This window comes from Terrapene carolina, unplaced genomic scaffold, assembly GCF_002925995.2.
Source record: "Terrapene carolina triunguis isolate 2854851 unplaced genomic scaffold, T_m_triunguis-2.0 Scaffold627, whole genome shotgun sequence".
In the NCBI taxonomy this organism is placed as follows: domain Eukaryota; kingdom Metazoa; phylum Chordata; order Testudines; family Emydidae; genus Terrapene; species Terrapene triunguis.
This window is the reverse complement of record NW_020664978.1, coordinates 153,694-166,848: the sequence shown is the minus strand read 5'-3', so window position 1 is coordinate 166,848 and position 13,155 is coordinate 153,694. Positions and strand designations below refer to the sequence as shown.

At 46.6% G+C, this 13,155-nt stretch overlaps 1 protein-coding gene across 4 annotated transcripts in view; it reads right to left on the bottom strand.

Moving 5' to 3' along the window:
* Window positions 1-13,155, bottom strand: part of PLXNB1 (plexin B1) — a 138,529-nt gene that overhangs the window by 110,225 nt on the left and 15,149 nt on the right. For 3 of the 4 annotated variants that reach the window (XM_029913384.1, XM_029913386.1, XM_029913387.1), the window contains exon 2: window positions 2,262-2,606. The exons of the other annotated variant lie outside the window; for it this stretch is intronic. The gene's annotated coding sequence lies outside the window, so the exon portion shown is untranslated. The remainder of the gene's footprint in view (window positions 1-2,261; window positions 2,607-13,155) is intronic. 4 annotated transcript variants of the gene reach the window in all.

Below are 13,155 nucleotides of genomic sequence, written 5' to 3'. Positions count from 1 at the left end.
TCTGGCTACACTATAGAACTGAAATATATTTTAAACTTTTTTTTACAGTATAGGTGGGTCTCAGTTTATAGAATCAAACTGTTCTGCATTTGAATCAAGCAAAACGGTCAGTGTTCAGAGAAATCATATTGTTCTTTGCATCCTACTTCTTCCCTCTCTTCTCACACCTCCAATCCCAGCTTCAAGTTCTCTTCCTCAGATTTTTGACCCCATATAGTAGCATTTCAGAACAATGTCACTTGAAAGTCTCACAAGGATAGTTCCTGTTCTGGGTTTTTTTACTCAGACTCATACAAAACAGACCCTGACAAGCTCCCAGGAACAATGCTGGTTCTTATTACACATCCTCCAGTTTCAAAAAACATACATTTCCTCGAGCTCCATTCATATCCGATTAAAGAACATCTGCAGCAATCAATATTGACCCTCAGCACTAGTCCAATAAAGGGAACAAAATAAGCCAGGCTTCTCTTATTGACCAATTCACAGACTAACACTATTCTGCATCCATTGCTATGTTAACCATCCATCTAAGTGTGAAAGGTCATAGTTGGCTCAGCTGTACCAGTAGAACCCCAGGGAGAAGCTTCAAAGATCAGCAGCACTCATTTCCCTGAGGCCCTTTGGAATATCCCTATTAGGATCACTCCTTCCCATCCCTGATGCATCTTACTCTAATATTTAATGGTCATGGCAAATGTTATCAAAATGTAAACTGAGACAGATCCCTCCAGTCTGTCTGAGGGCACCGGACAGTCCGCCCAGGTCAGAGCATCACACTGTGTTTGGGTTTGATTCTCTGTGCCCCTCTCTCGTTGCATCCTTTGGAAACAAAGGCTCCTAGCTGCTTTTCAGAAAGATGGCTACTTTATTCAGTGCTGAATATGATCACAGGCCTTCTGGAGAGACTGCACTGGACAGTAACTCAATCCTCATTTCTTAGAGCAGGGGTGGGGAACCTTTTTTCTATCAGGGGCCATTGACCCACAGAAAAAAATCAGTCATGGGCCATATACAGCCCCGCAAGGGTGGGGGGCATGGACCCTTGGGGCTTCCCGCCTCAGCGGGGGAAGGTTTGGGGTACAGGAGGGGGCTCCAGGCTGGGGCCAAGGGGTTTGGAGTGCAGGAGTGGGCTCAGGGCTGGGGCAGGGGGTTGGGGAGTGGGGTCTGGGAGGGAGTTAAGGTGCGGGAGGGGGTTCCAACCTGGGGCAGGGGGTTTGGGGTGCAGGCTCTGGCTGGGCAGCTGAAATGAAGCCAGCTGACCTCAGGCGGCTCCTGGTCAGCAGCGCAGTGGGCTAAGGTGCTGCTCCCGGAAGCGGCTGGCATATCAGGCCCCTAGGCCCCATATGGACTATAAAGTGGATAAAAAGCTGGCTAGACTGTCGGGCTCAACAGGTAGTGATCAACGGCTCAATGTCTAGTTGGCAGCCGGTATCAAGTGGCGTGCCCCAGGGGTTGGTCCTGGGGCCGGTTTTGTTCAACATCTTTGTTAATGATCTGGACGATGGGATAGATTGCACCCTCAGCAAGTTCACAGATGACACTAAGCTGGGGGGAGATGTAGATACGCTGGAGGGTAGGGATAGGGTCCAGAGTGGTCTAGACAAATTGGAGGATTGGGCCAAAAGAAATCTGATGAGGTTCAACAAGGACAAGTGCAGAGTCCTGCACTTAGGACAGAAGAATCCCATGCACTGCTACAGGATGGGGACAGACTGGCTAAGCGGCAGTTCTGCAGAAAAGAACCTGGGGATTAGAGTGGATGAGAAGCTGGATATGAGTCAGCAGTGTGCCCTTGTTGCCAAGAAGGCTAACGGCATATTGGGCTGCATCAGTAGGAGCATTGCCAGCAGATCGAGGGAAGTGATTATTCCCCTCTATTCGGCACTGGTGAAGCCACATCTGGAGTATTGCGTCCAGTTTTGGGTCCCCCACTACAGAAAGGATGTGGACAAATTGGAGAGAGTCCAGCCAAGGGCAACGAAAATGATCAGGGGGCTGGGGCACTTGACTTACGAGGAGAGGCTGAGGGAACTGGGCTTGTTTAGTCTGGAGAAGAGAAGAGTGATGGGGGATTTGATAGCAGCCTTCAACTACCTGAAGGGGGCTTCCAGCCCACAGCGCGAAGACTTGCTGCGAGCTGGATGAAATGAAGCAGCAGGCCGAATCTGGCCTGTGGGCCGTCGATTCCCCACCCGTCTTAGTGTATTAAATTCTCTAAGGACAAAAGCATCACATTATAATTTATTTATATCACTAACCTTGCGAGTCTCTGAGTAGCAGCAGCTCTCTCCTCATTTCCTGCACAGGTTTATCCAGGCAGCATCTAAGCCAGCGTGGAAATACAGAGCTGTTATTTTGGGACACATTGCAGGCCCCCATTTGTTCTCTGCAGGCACTTCCACCCAATCTTGAAAGGTAATTTTGAAAAGTCAGTCAGTCTTAAAGAGCAACAGCCAGAAATGGGCAGACAGGAGATGACTATGAAAAAGGGCAAGACCGAGCCTCCTTCAGAGGAACTGTTCATCTCTTCAGAATCCATGGGCTAGTCACTCTCTGGCAAGACCACAGCTCTTTCTTCATGGAAAGCTATCACTTCCCATCACCTGTTGGAAACAACCAGCAAGCTCCACATGCTATCCTGGCACCTCTTGGAAAGCATTAAATTGCTTTCCAAAACCCCAGCTTTCATTAAAAACAAACAAACCCTTCAACTGTTATAGTTGCAAAGAAAACCTCACAACTGTGACCCAAATGTGTAATCGATGCAGAGTCTGGAACAATAGCTCTGAGAGGCAGAGGTGCTGGAACAATTTGTATAGTGGGGGTGCTGAGAGCCATTGAAACGAACTGTAAACCCTGTATATGATGGAAACCACTTCAAGCCAGGGGATGCTGCCACACCCCCAGCATCCCTAGTTCCAGCACCTAGGCTGAGAGGTGTGAACTACCCCATTCATTTCATCAAAGTGTAAACTCAGCTGCCTAGTCAAGCTTATTAATGCTTTCATTCCTCATGCAAAAAAGGAGAGGGTGGGTCACAGATTTGTACAAACCGCTGCCAGTAGGTGCCACAAGGGGTGGTGCATGCTGGATGCCACCACTGATTTTCTTTTCCCCCAACAAAGTAGCCAAGCCCACGTGGCTTAGCAGAAGCCCTGGGTATACTGAAGCCTCACTGAAGCCATGAGTATATTGAAGCTCAGGTGCCCATTTGCCCTCAGAGAGCACACGTCATCATATTTTGACTGTTCTTACAATCTACCATGAGCAGTGTCTCATTTTGACAACTCACATGGGCGGAGCTCAATTTGTGGGTAGAACTTGGAAGAATACTGACACTTTCCCCTCCCCACCCCCAATCTGACTCCGTTTGATCTTTGTGCTGAGCTCAAAGTGATGCTGTTCGTCAAGGAGCATTACAGCAGGAAACAAGTCTGCAATGCTGTGAGGGAAGATCACCACTTGATGAATGGTGAGACTCAACTGAGATGTATCTAATTTAGATAGTAAACTCCTTGGCACAGGGACTTTTTCCCCTCTGAGTTCAATACAGCACCCAGCACACCAACAAGGTACAGATAATAATAGCAATTGTAACAACAACTGGAAAAGCCAGGTTCTAATTTTGGCTCTGCCACTGACTTGACAAATCTTATAACCTTTCTGCTATTACCCCTGTAAAATGGAGATATTACTGCCCTGCCACAAAGAGGTGGTCTGTGATACTCTGTGGGTGGATGGTGTTACAGGTACTATCCACTATTAATTACAGGGCTTTATGAAGCGCTGAAAACACTCCATGTGCTTGTTGTAGGTAAGCAGACAGCATTGCCAGGACACACACAGACACGGAGCACTGGCACGCTGCCCTCAACACACACATACACAGATTCACATCACACCAGCACTGGTTACATTTAGGTTACACACACAGAGGGGCTTTTATTCTCAGTGGATAATGGACATTTAGAATTCGCTGCTCCCAACACTTCTGATAGAAACTGCTTCGGTAGGAATCTCAAACACTGGACTCACCTCAGGTTCTCCCTCTAGTATATGGGGAAGGAGTGGATTGAAGGATTTTATTGAAGTGTCTGTCATGGAGATAGGTATTTCTTAAAGTCAATAAGCAAGTTGTTATGGAACTTTTACATAATGTCAATATCATAATATCAGACTCCTAAAGCAGCCAAAGCAGGGGAGGAAATGATGACATTTATACATCAACGTTAAGAAAAATAAGTCAAAACCAACGAAGAGTCTTTGTGGCACCAGACTAACAAATTTATTTGGGCATAAGCTTTCGTGGGCTAAAACCCACTTCATCAGGTTTTAGCCCACGAAAGCTTATGCCCAAATAAATTTGTTAGTCTCTAAGATGCCACAAGGACTCCTCGTTGTTTTTGCTGGTAGAGACTAACACGGCTACCACTCTGAAAAAAATTAAGTCAGTATATCTAACATGATTAATTTCCTGTGATGCTGGAAGGTCCTGCAGGCACTGGAGGGCCTGCTGGCCTTCGTAACCTTCGGGCATTCCTAATCTTCCTGTGTTCACAATTGCCCATTGCTCTTCCTTTTAACCCCCAACTCTCCAATTACATCTCCCCAGCACTGAATTGGCAAAGGTCCCCTACCCACTATAAAAGTTCCTGAGACACAAGACTGACTGATAATAAGGTGGGGGCATCTAACAGTAATACAATTGAAACACACAAGCTGTTAGTCCTGAGGCATGTCCATCTGTCTGTTGGTCATATGGGATATTCAGATTCTGCAGAATTGAAGATTTTACTTTAAAAAAAAAAAGTTCTATTCCTCCTGGTTGTGAAGCAAACCTTCACAATATTTACTGAGTATAAAGTGAGACAGTGTTGTTTTCCTGACTCTGCGAAGAGCCCGAAACAGTGGCTCACAGATGTGTGAGCTCCACTGCAAAGCACTACTTTAATCAACTGTTAACTCTAAAGGCTAACGATGTCAAAAATTCAGTATAAACTTCAGTTTCAGCAAATAGAATGTGGAACTGGTGTAAATGAACGCACAATCAGGGAGTGGCCGAATGAGAGACCAGAAAAGGGACAGAGGTGCAGCTAGTCCCGTAACTGTGACAGGGAGGTTACCATATATAGTCCTAAATGTTCTGCTATCACGTAGACCATTATTAAAAATGGAAATCAGCCTTCTCCACTTAATGTGTTTGACATTTTGCTCAGGACAGAGCCCTGGAACGCTGCATAGCCCTGAGCCATAATCTCTAAAGTCTGAAGCATTTTTTCTTCTTGCTTTCCAAGGGTGAGAGGTTTAAAGATATTCCCCAGTGAAAGGGCTTCAAAATGAATACTTAAAGCAGTGATTTGAGAAGGTACTGGCTGATGAGAAGACTTTCCCTGGAACAGCATACAGCGAGATGGCAGATCTGAGAGGTCTGGACCTCTCAGAAACAGGGAGATGATTGTGATAATTTATGTTCTGTGAACTGGTTCCACTTCATCCCTAGAATTATGTGCATATATTGAATATAGTGCCCATAGCTGTCGTGTGATTATTAGGTGAATTACATAAGGGATTGTGCATGTTAACTGCAGTTGGGTGTGTGTGATTATTGGGGGTACCACTGAGCCCACCAATTCCACCAGCCTGGACTCCCTTACACTGTCCTGCTGAGCCAGGCCCTCAAGCAGCACTTAAGTGCACATCCCCTCTCGGATGCAAACCCAAAATAGTATTGTCTTGTGCTGCACAGAGAACTGTACAGTGTAAGCTTATGAAATTCTCCCCCTCCCTCAATGTGGAGGAAGATATGCACAGCTTTTTGCCCCCCAGTTATGAATTCCACAAACCAGTTTTAGAGAAAACAAAAACAAGTTTATTAACTACACAAGATAGATTTTAAGTGATTATAAGGGCTAACAAACAGATCAAAGTAGATTACTGAACAAATAAAACAAACATGCAAACTAAGCTTAAACTGGTTACAAGTAGTAATTTCTCACCCTAAATGTTGTTTTAGGCATTTCTTTCACAAGTCAGACATCTTTTCCAGCCTGGGCTCAGCTCTTCTCCCCCACTTTTTTCCTTTGTTTCTTAGACGTTTCCAGCATCATCCTGGACGGGGATTCAGTGAAGAACGAACACTGATCAAGTCACTCTCCAGCCTTAAGTAGGTTTTACATATGGTGGGAACCCTTTGTTTTCCAGTGTGGTCCGCTCTCCATCCCACATGGAAAAATACTGGTATTTTATCACGGAGTCCAGTACCAGGTGACATGATCACATGACCCTCCAGTGTCAAAGCTGCCATGAGTCAAAGGTTGTTTGTAGCATCCCAGGAAACTTCTCAGGAAGGTGGGAGATTAGCATCTTCAGAGACCTATTGTTCTCCCTAATAGTCCACCCAGACTAATTGCATTCTGCCGGGTGGGCGGTTGCCCAGGTGTAAACCCACTTGTAATTGATACATAGTCAATAATCCTAACGTCAAATACAGAAATGATATACGCATACAAATAGGATAATCATATTCAGTAAATCATAACCTTTCCAATGATATCTCACATGACTCATCTTGTATAAAATACATTATAGTTATGCTATAATAATATTATAACAATATTTCCATGAAGAATATGGGGTGTAATGTCACAGGGACCATGATGGTGCCGACGCTGTGTCCAAATCCCTTCCACCCCTACCATCCAAGCGCTTGCCGCTGGGGGAGAGGTGCCGGGATTCGGGGTCTCAGTGCCGTCTGTCGCAGGACTGGCAGTGGAGCTCGGCGGATCGGCAACAGTACACCGGCAATCGACCACCTAGAGCTTTGGGATCAGTACCAGGACTCTGGCGAATGAGAATGGGATAGCAGAGAGCACCATCTCGACCCCGGGGATCAGTGCCACAAGTCCAGCAATCAGCGTCTCCGATCTCGGGCGTGGTTCCAGGGACCGATGTTGTGGCTCCGGTGACCACCGTTGCCACAAGGAATGACAACCATGCTCCAGCAACCGGTGGCGTGGTTCGGTTCTGCGCCAACTGTCTGGCGAGCCATGCCATGGCTCAGGGGACCAATGCAGAGTCAGGCAAATGGTGCCAGGAGCTCTGGTCAGTAGGGGAGAGTTGAAAGCGTGTCCCCGGGGATCGCTGCTTCGACACCAACTGCCGCAGTGCCAGGGAGTGATGCCGCATGGATGGGAAACGTTGTGCGGGTCCCAGTGCCAGCTTCACTCTCGAGAAGATGACGTCTTGACGGGGCATCGGTGGCACCAGCAAAGACATGTCTTTAGCAGCCTGGAAAGCCTCCGGCGTGGATGGAACCTCCAGGTGCCGGGGCCTCTGCCACTACCTGGAGTGGCTGGTGGGTCCCTGGGGGGGCTAGATAGCCTAGCTGGCAATGTAGGTGCCTGGCTGAGCTCCAGAAAAGATGTACTACCATGCGCAGGCCTATGCTCCTCTTCGGATTTCTCCTTCCTCGTATGGGACATTGGGAAGCGCCCTCTACCTGTGTGCATCCTCTGCTTCTTAGCAGGCACCGTGGACAGGGATTGGTGCCGGGCAGAGACTGGTGCCAGCGGCACACTTTGCATTGGTGCAGAGTCTGATCTCAGCAGCTCGAAGACCAGCGCGAGGGCCGACTCCATGAGGAGCGCTCTTAGTCTTATGTCCCACTCCTTTTTAGTTCTTGGCTTGAAGCTTCTGCAGATGTGACACTTATCACTAACATGGGTTTCTCCCAAACACTTCAAGCAGCTTTGATGTGGGTTTCTGACCGACATAGGCCTTTTGCAGAGATCACAAGGCTTGAAGCCCGGAGCCCAGGGCATGCCCTGTCCCTGGGGTAAGTCCCTCAGCGGGCTTTCTAACTTATCTACAGTCACTGTTAAGCTAACTATCAAGAGAACAATAAAAACTACTTATCTAAGAACTATTTACACAATGGGTGATAGGCAAAAACCACTGGGTAGAGAATGCTTGCCGCATGGAGATGTTCCAGCACCATCACTGGTGATAAGAAGGAACTGAGGGAGGGGGGAACCGGTGGCGCCCCTTATACCGGCGCATACATGCGCCACTCTAGAGGGCGCCAGAGCTGGTCCCCTATGGATACCATCTGAGACCGGTGATCTGAGCCCTGGTTTAATCTATCTGTGAGCAAAAAACACAAACCAAACACACCATAATTCCCAGAATGTGTCAACTTTAAGAAAAGCAGGGTGTTTTTTTTCCTGTGGGCTGTATCTAGGGAACCCCTTGGTTTAACCACTCCAGTACAATTCTCGTATCGTACGGGGGTGCAGGAGTACTGATAAACTAGTTAGTGATTTTATGCGTCAGTCACTAGCTTCTCTCAATATGTATCTCAAAGTGAAGAAAGAACTATTCCCTGGCCAGGTAACATGAACATTTAATAGATTTTAAGTCCCGAAGGAAAGGAACATTATGATTATCTAGCCTGATTTCCTGTAAGCAGAAGGCAGAGAACTTCACCTAGTGATTCCTGCATCAAGCCCATAACTTCTGGTTGAGGTGGAGGCAGGTGTGCAGCTTTTTTTTTTAATTTTGTTTTGTTTTTAAGTCATCCACTCGAGTTAAAGCCTTCAAAATGAAAATATATCCACCATGTAGCTAGGTAAGTTGTTCCAATGGGTAATTACCTTAATTGTTAAAAATGTGGTCCTTATCTCTAACCTGAATGTGTCTAGTTTTTCCAGCAATAGGATCTTGTCATGCCTTTTTCTGCAAGATCAGTGGTTCCCAAACTGTGGGTCGTGACCCATGTACCAAGGCATCCAAGAGAAAGGAAAAAGAAAATGCAAGAAGCTCTGGGGCAGCTAAGCAGAGCCATCACCACCAAAGCAATAGCGCACTCTTACAGCAGCAGCTGCATGCCATCTATGGCCAGCAGTCAGTCACAAACTTAATGTGGAGGATGCAGGAGCAACACGGTGAGATCAGGAAGGGGGAAAATCCTCCCCTTCCAGTCTACGGAGTGGCAAGCCAAATAAAATGACCTGATGGGCTGGATGTAGGCCCCAGGCTGCCAGTTGCCCATCCCTTTTGGCACAGGGGCCAGACCACCAGGACAAATGCACCAAGTGGACATTGGTTAATCCAGGCCTAGCTACCTACTCTCAGTTCAAGATGGAGTGTTCAAGAACAAATCAGGTGAAATCAACTGTGACAGGTTTCAGAGTAGCAGCCGTGTTAGTCTGTATCCGCAAAAAGAACAGGAGTACTTGTGGCACCTTAGAGACTAACACATTTATTTGAGCATAAGCTTTCGTGGGCTACAGCCCACTTCATCAGATGCACAAAATGGAACATACAGTAAGAAGATATATGTACATACAGAGAACATGAAAAGGTGGAAGTTGCCATACCAACTCTAAGAGGCTAATTAATTAACATGAGCTATTATCAGCAGGAGAAAAAAAAACTTTTGTAGTGATAATCAAGATGGCCCATTTCAGTCAGTTGACAAAAAGGTGTGAGGATACTTAACATGGGGAAATAGATTCAATTTGTGTAATGACAGGGTGCCGGGCAGGATCTACTGAGCCAGCCCTCTGTCACGCCAGCTCCACTTAAGGGAGGTAAATTGGAGCTGGCTAGAAAAACCTGTGCCTGATTGGCAAAGGGGAAACAGCTGCCAGCCCAATTAGCCTGGGGTATATACAGGCCCAGAGGAAAGAAGGAAGGGGGGAAGCCAGAGACTGGAAGGAGAGTAGTAGCCCCTCTTCCACCTGGCTGCAAGACTGAGAAGCCCTTAAGGCTGAAAACCCCAAGCTGTATATGGTGCAAAGGGGGTGGGATTGCACGCTGTAAATAAACTGCACCGGTAATTGCTGAGCCAGAAAGTCTCTGAATGGTTTTTGGAGCAGAGCAGAGGCAGGACCAAGAGGGGCCCTGCTACACCAACCCAATAGCTTTCTTTGACAGGGTAACAAGCCTTGTGGATGGAGGGGAAGCAGTATATGTGGTTTACCTTGACTTTAGTAAGGCTTCTGATACTGTCCAGCCTACCTCCTCTTAGACAAACTAGGGAAATATAGCCTAGGTGGAGCTACTATAAGGTGGCTCCATAACTGATTAGAAAACCATTCCCAGTGGTTCACAGTCAAGCTGGAAGGGCCTACTGAGTTGCATCCCGCAGGGATCGGTCTGGTCCAGTTCTGTTCAATATCTTCATAAATTATTTAGATAATGGCAGAGAATACACTTATGAAGTTTGCAGACAATACCAACATGGGAGGGGTTGCAAGTGCTTTGGAGGATAGGATTAAAATTCAAAACAATCTGGACAGAAGCTGGGAATGGTTGACAGGGAATGGATCACTTGATTACCTGTTCTGTTCATTCCCTTTGGAGCACCTGGCATTGGCCACTGTCAGAAGACAGGATACTGGGCTAGATGGACCTTTGGTCTGACCCGGTATGGCTGTTCTTATGACAAACTGGAGAAATGGTCTGAAGTAAAAAGGATGAAATTCAATAAGGACAAATGCAAAGTACTCCATTTAGACAGGATCAATTAGTTGCACACATACAAAATGGGAAATGACTGCCTAGGAAGGAGTGCTGCAGAAAGAGATCTGGAGCTTATAATGGATCACAAGCTAAATATGAGTCAACAATGTAACATGACTGCAAAAAAGGTGAACATCATTCTGGGATGTATCACCAGGAGTGTTGTAAGCAAGATCCACTCTACTCCACGCTGATAAGGCCTTGACTGGAGTATTGTATCCACTTCTCTGTGCCACATTTCAGGAAAAATGTGGACAAATTGGAGAAAGTTCAAAGGACAGCAACAAAAATGATTAAAGGTCTAAAAAAACATGACCTATGAGGGAATATTGAAAAAAATTGGATTTGTGTAGTCTGGAGAAGAGAAGACTGAAGGGAGACATGAAAACTGTTATCGAGTACATAAAAGGTTGTTACAAGGAGAGTGAAAAATTGTTCTCCTATTCTCCTTAACCTCTGAGGCTAGGACAAGAAGCAATGGGCTTAAATTGCAGCAAGGAAAATTTAGGTTGGACATTAGGAAAAAATTTTCTGTCAGGATGGTTAAGCACTGGAGCAAATTGCCTAGGGAGGTTGTGGAATGTCTGTCATGGAAGTTTTTAAGAACGGGTTAGACAAACATCTGTCAGGAATGGTTTAGTTATTACTTAGTCATGCCTTGAGTGCAGGGGACTGGACCAGATGACCTATTGAGGTCCCTTCCAGTCCTACGCTTCTATGATTCTATGATTGTGCAAAGCCAACTTGAATACTAAGAACCAGGGGTTTGCGTTAACAGAGGTGAGCACAAAGGTGGTCGCAGCATGAAAAGGTTTGGGAACCACTGCTAGATTAAAGAACTCTCTACTATCAGAATTTTTCTCCCCATGTAGGTATTTATAGACTGAGCAAGTAAACTCTTGACCTTCCTTTTGGATAAACTGAATAGTCTCTCAGTCTCAGGCATGATTTCTTGACCTCAAATCATTCTTGTTGTTCTTCTCTGACCCCTTTCCAAGTTGTCAATACCCTTTTTTAAAGCGTGGACACCAGAATTGAACACACGGGGCAGGGTTAGCTTCCACAGTGCCCTTGTGCTTACTGGGGCACTATTCACCCTACTTCAGTTCCCTCCCACCTCGGGGAAACTCTCCAGGCACCACCTGGAAAGTGCTGCTAAGACACAGACAATAGTCCCACAGCCAACATAAACAAGAGGGTCTTTGGCCCCTTTTGGGCTCAGTTCTCAGTTGTTACTCTGTGAATCAGTGCTTTGTAGGGTAGCTGGATTTTTCCCCTCTGGGAGTCCCCCTTCTCCCAGGTGGAGTCAAAGTAGCCAAGCATCAGTTTTCCTCCAGTCTATCTGCCTGGGATTTACCTTTCTCCAGGGCCTACCAGAAGACTCAACTGGCATTCTGCAACACCCCCAGACTGAGCGCTCTCACCCTTTGTAGGCATCCCAGGACCCCCTTCCCAACTAGCCCTAATAATTAAACAAGAGCATCTGATTTGTAGCCAATCAAGATCAACTGGGAGGGTAACTGACTGTCACAGGTGAGGTGTGGGCCTGACTCCCCTTACGGGTATGTCTACACAGCCCGCAGCAGTGAGTCTCACTGGGTGGACACTCAGGTTAGTGGAGCTTGTGCTAGCATTCTAAGAAAAGCTGTAATGACAGCACTTCGAAGTTGCAGTTCAGGCTTACACCTAGGGAGAGGAGTGGGCTTCAGAGCCTGAGCTCCAGCCTGAAACTTGCTTCCACAGGCTACGTAGACATATCCTAACAGACCTGCCTGCCCCATATAGCCAGTAAGGCCCAGATCCACAAAGGTATTTAGGCTTCTAACTTCCTTTGAAATACCTTTATGGATTTGGGCCTATCATCTCCCTAATGCTGTAAACAGTGATAACATCTCCCCTACTTCTACTCAATATTCCCATGCTTATATATCCAAGGATCACATTTGCTTTCTTAGCCATTGCATTGCACTGTGGATTCACATTATGTTCAGTTGCTTGCTCACTATGATCCCAGAATCCTTTTCTGAGTCACTGATGTCCAAAATACAGTCCCCCATCTTAGCCCCCCATTCTTGGTTCCTATATAACCTTGCATTTAGCTCTATTAAATGCGTGTTGTTCAAACAAGCCCAATTTTCCATGAGATCGAGACAATTCTGTAGGAAAGACGGTTACCTACCTTTCATAACTGTTGTTCCTCGAGATGTGTTGCTCATGTGCATTCCACTGTAGGTGTGTGCGCGTCCACATGCACCGTCGTTGGAATTTTTTGCCTTAGCGGTATCCACAGGGCCGGCTCTGGCACCCTCTGGAGTCCTGCACTCATGCGCCGGTATATGAGGTGCCGGGGCCCCACACCCGCTCAGTTCCTTCGGCAACTCTAACAGAGGGGCAGCAGGACAGATCATGGAATGGAGATGAGCAACACATCTCAAATAGCATCAGTTACGAAAGGTAGATAACCATCTTTTCTTCTTCGAGTGCTTGGCTCATGTCAATTCCATGCCACGTGATTCTCAAGCAGTATTCCTGGAGGTGGGCTAAGAGTTATGGTTTCACTGTTTGCAATACAGCTCTACCAAAGCTGGTGTCGTCTCTGGCCTGCTGGGGGATGGCATAGTGGGATGT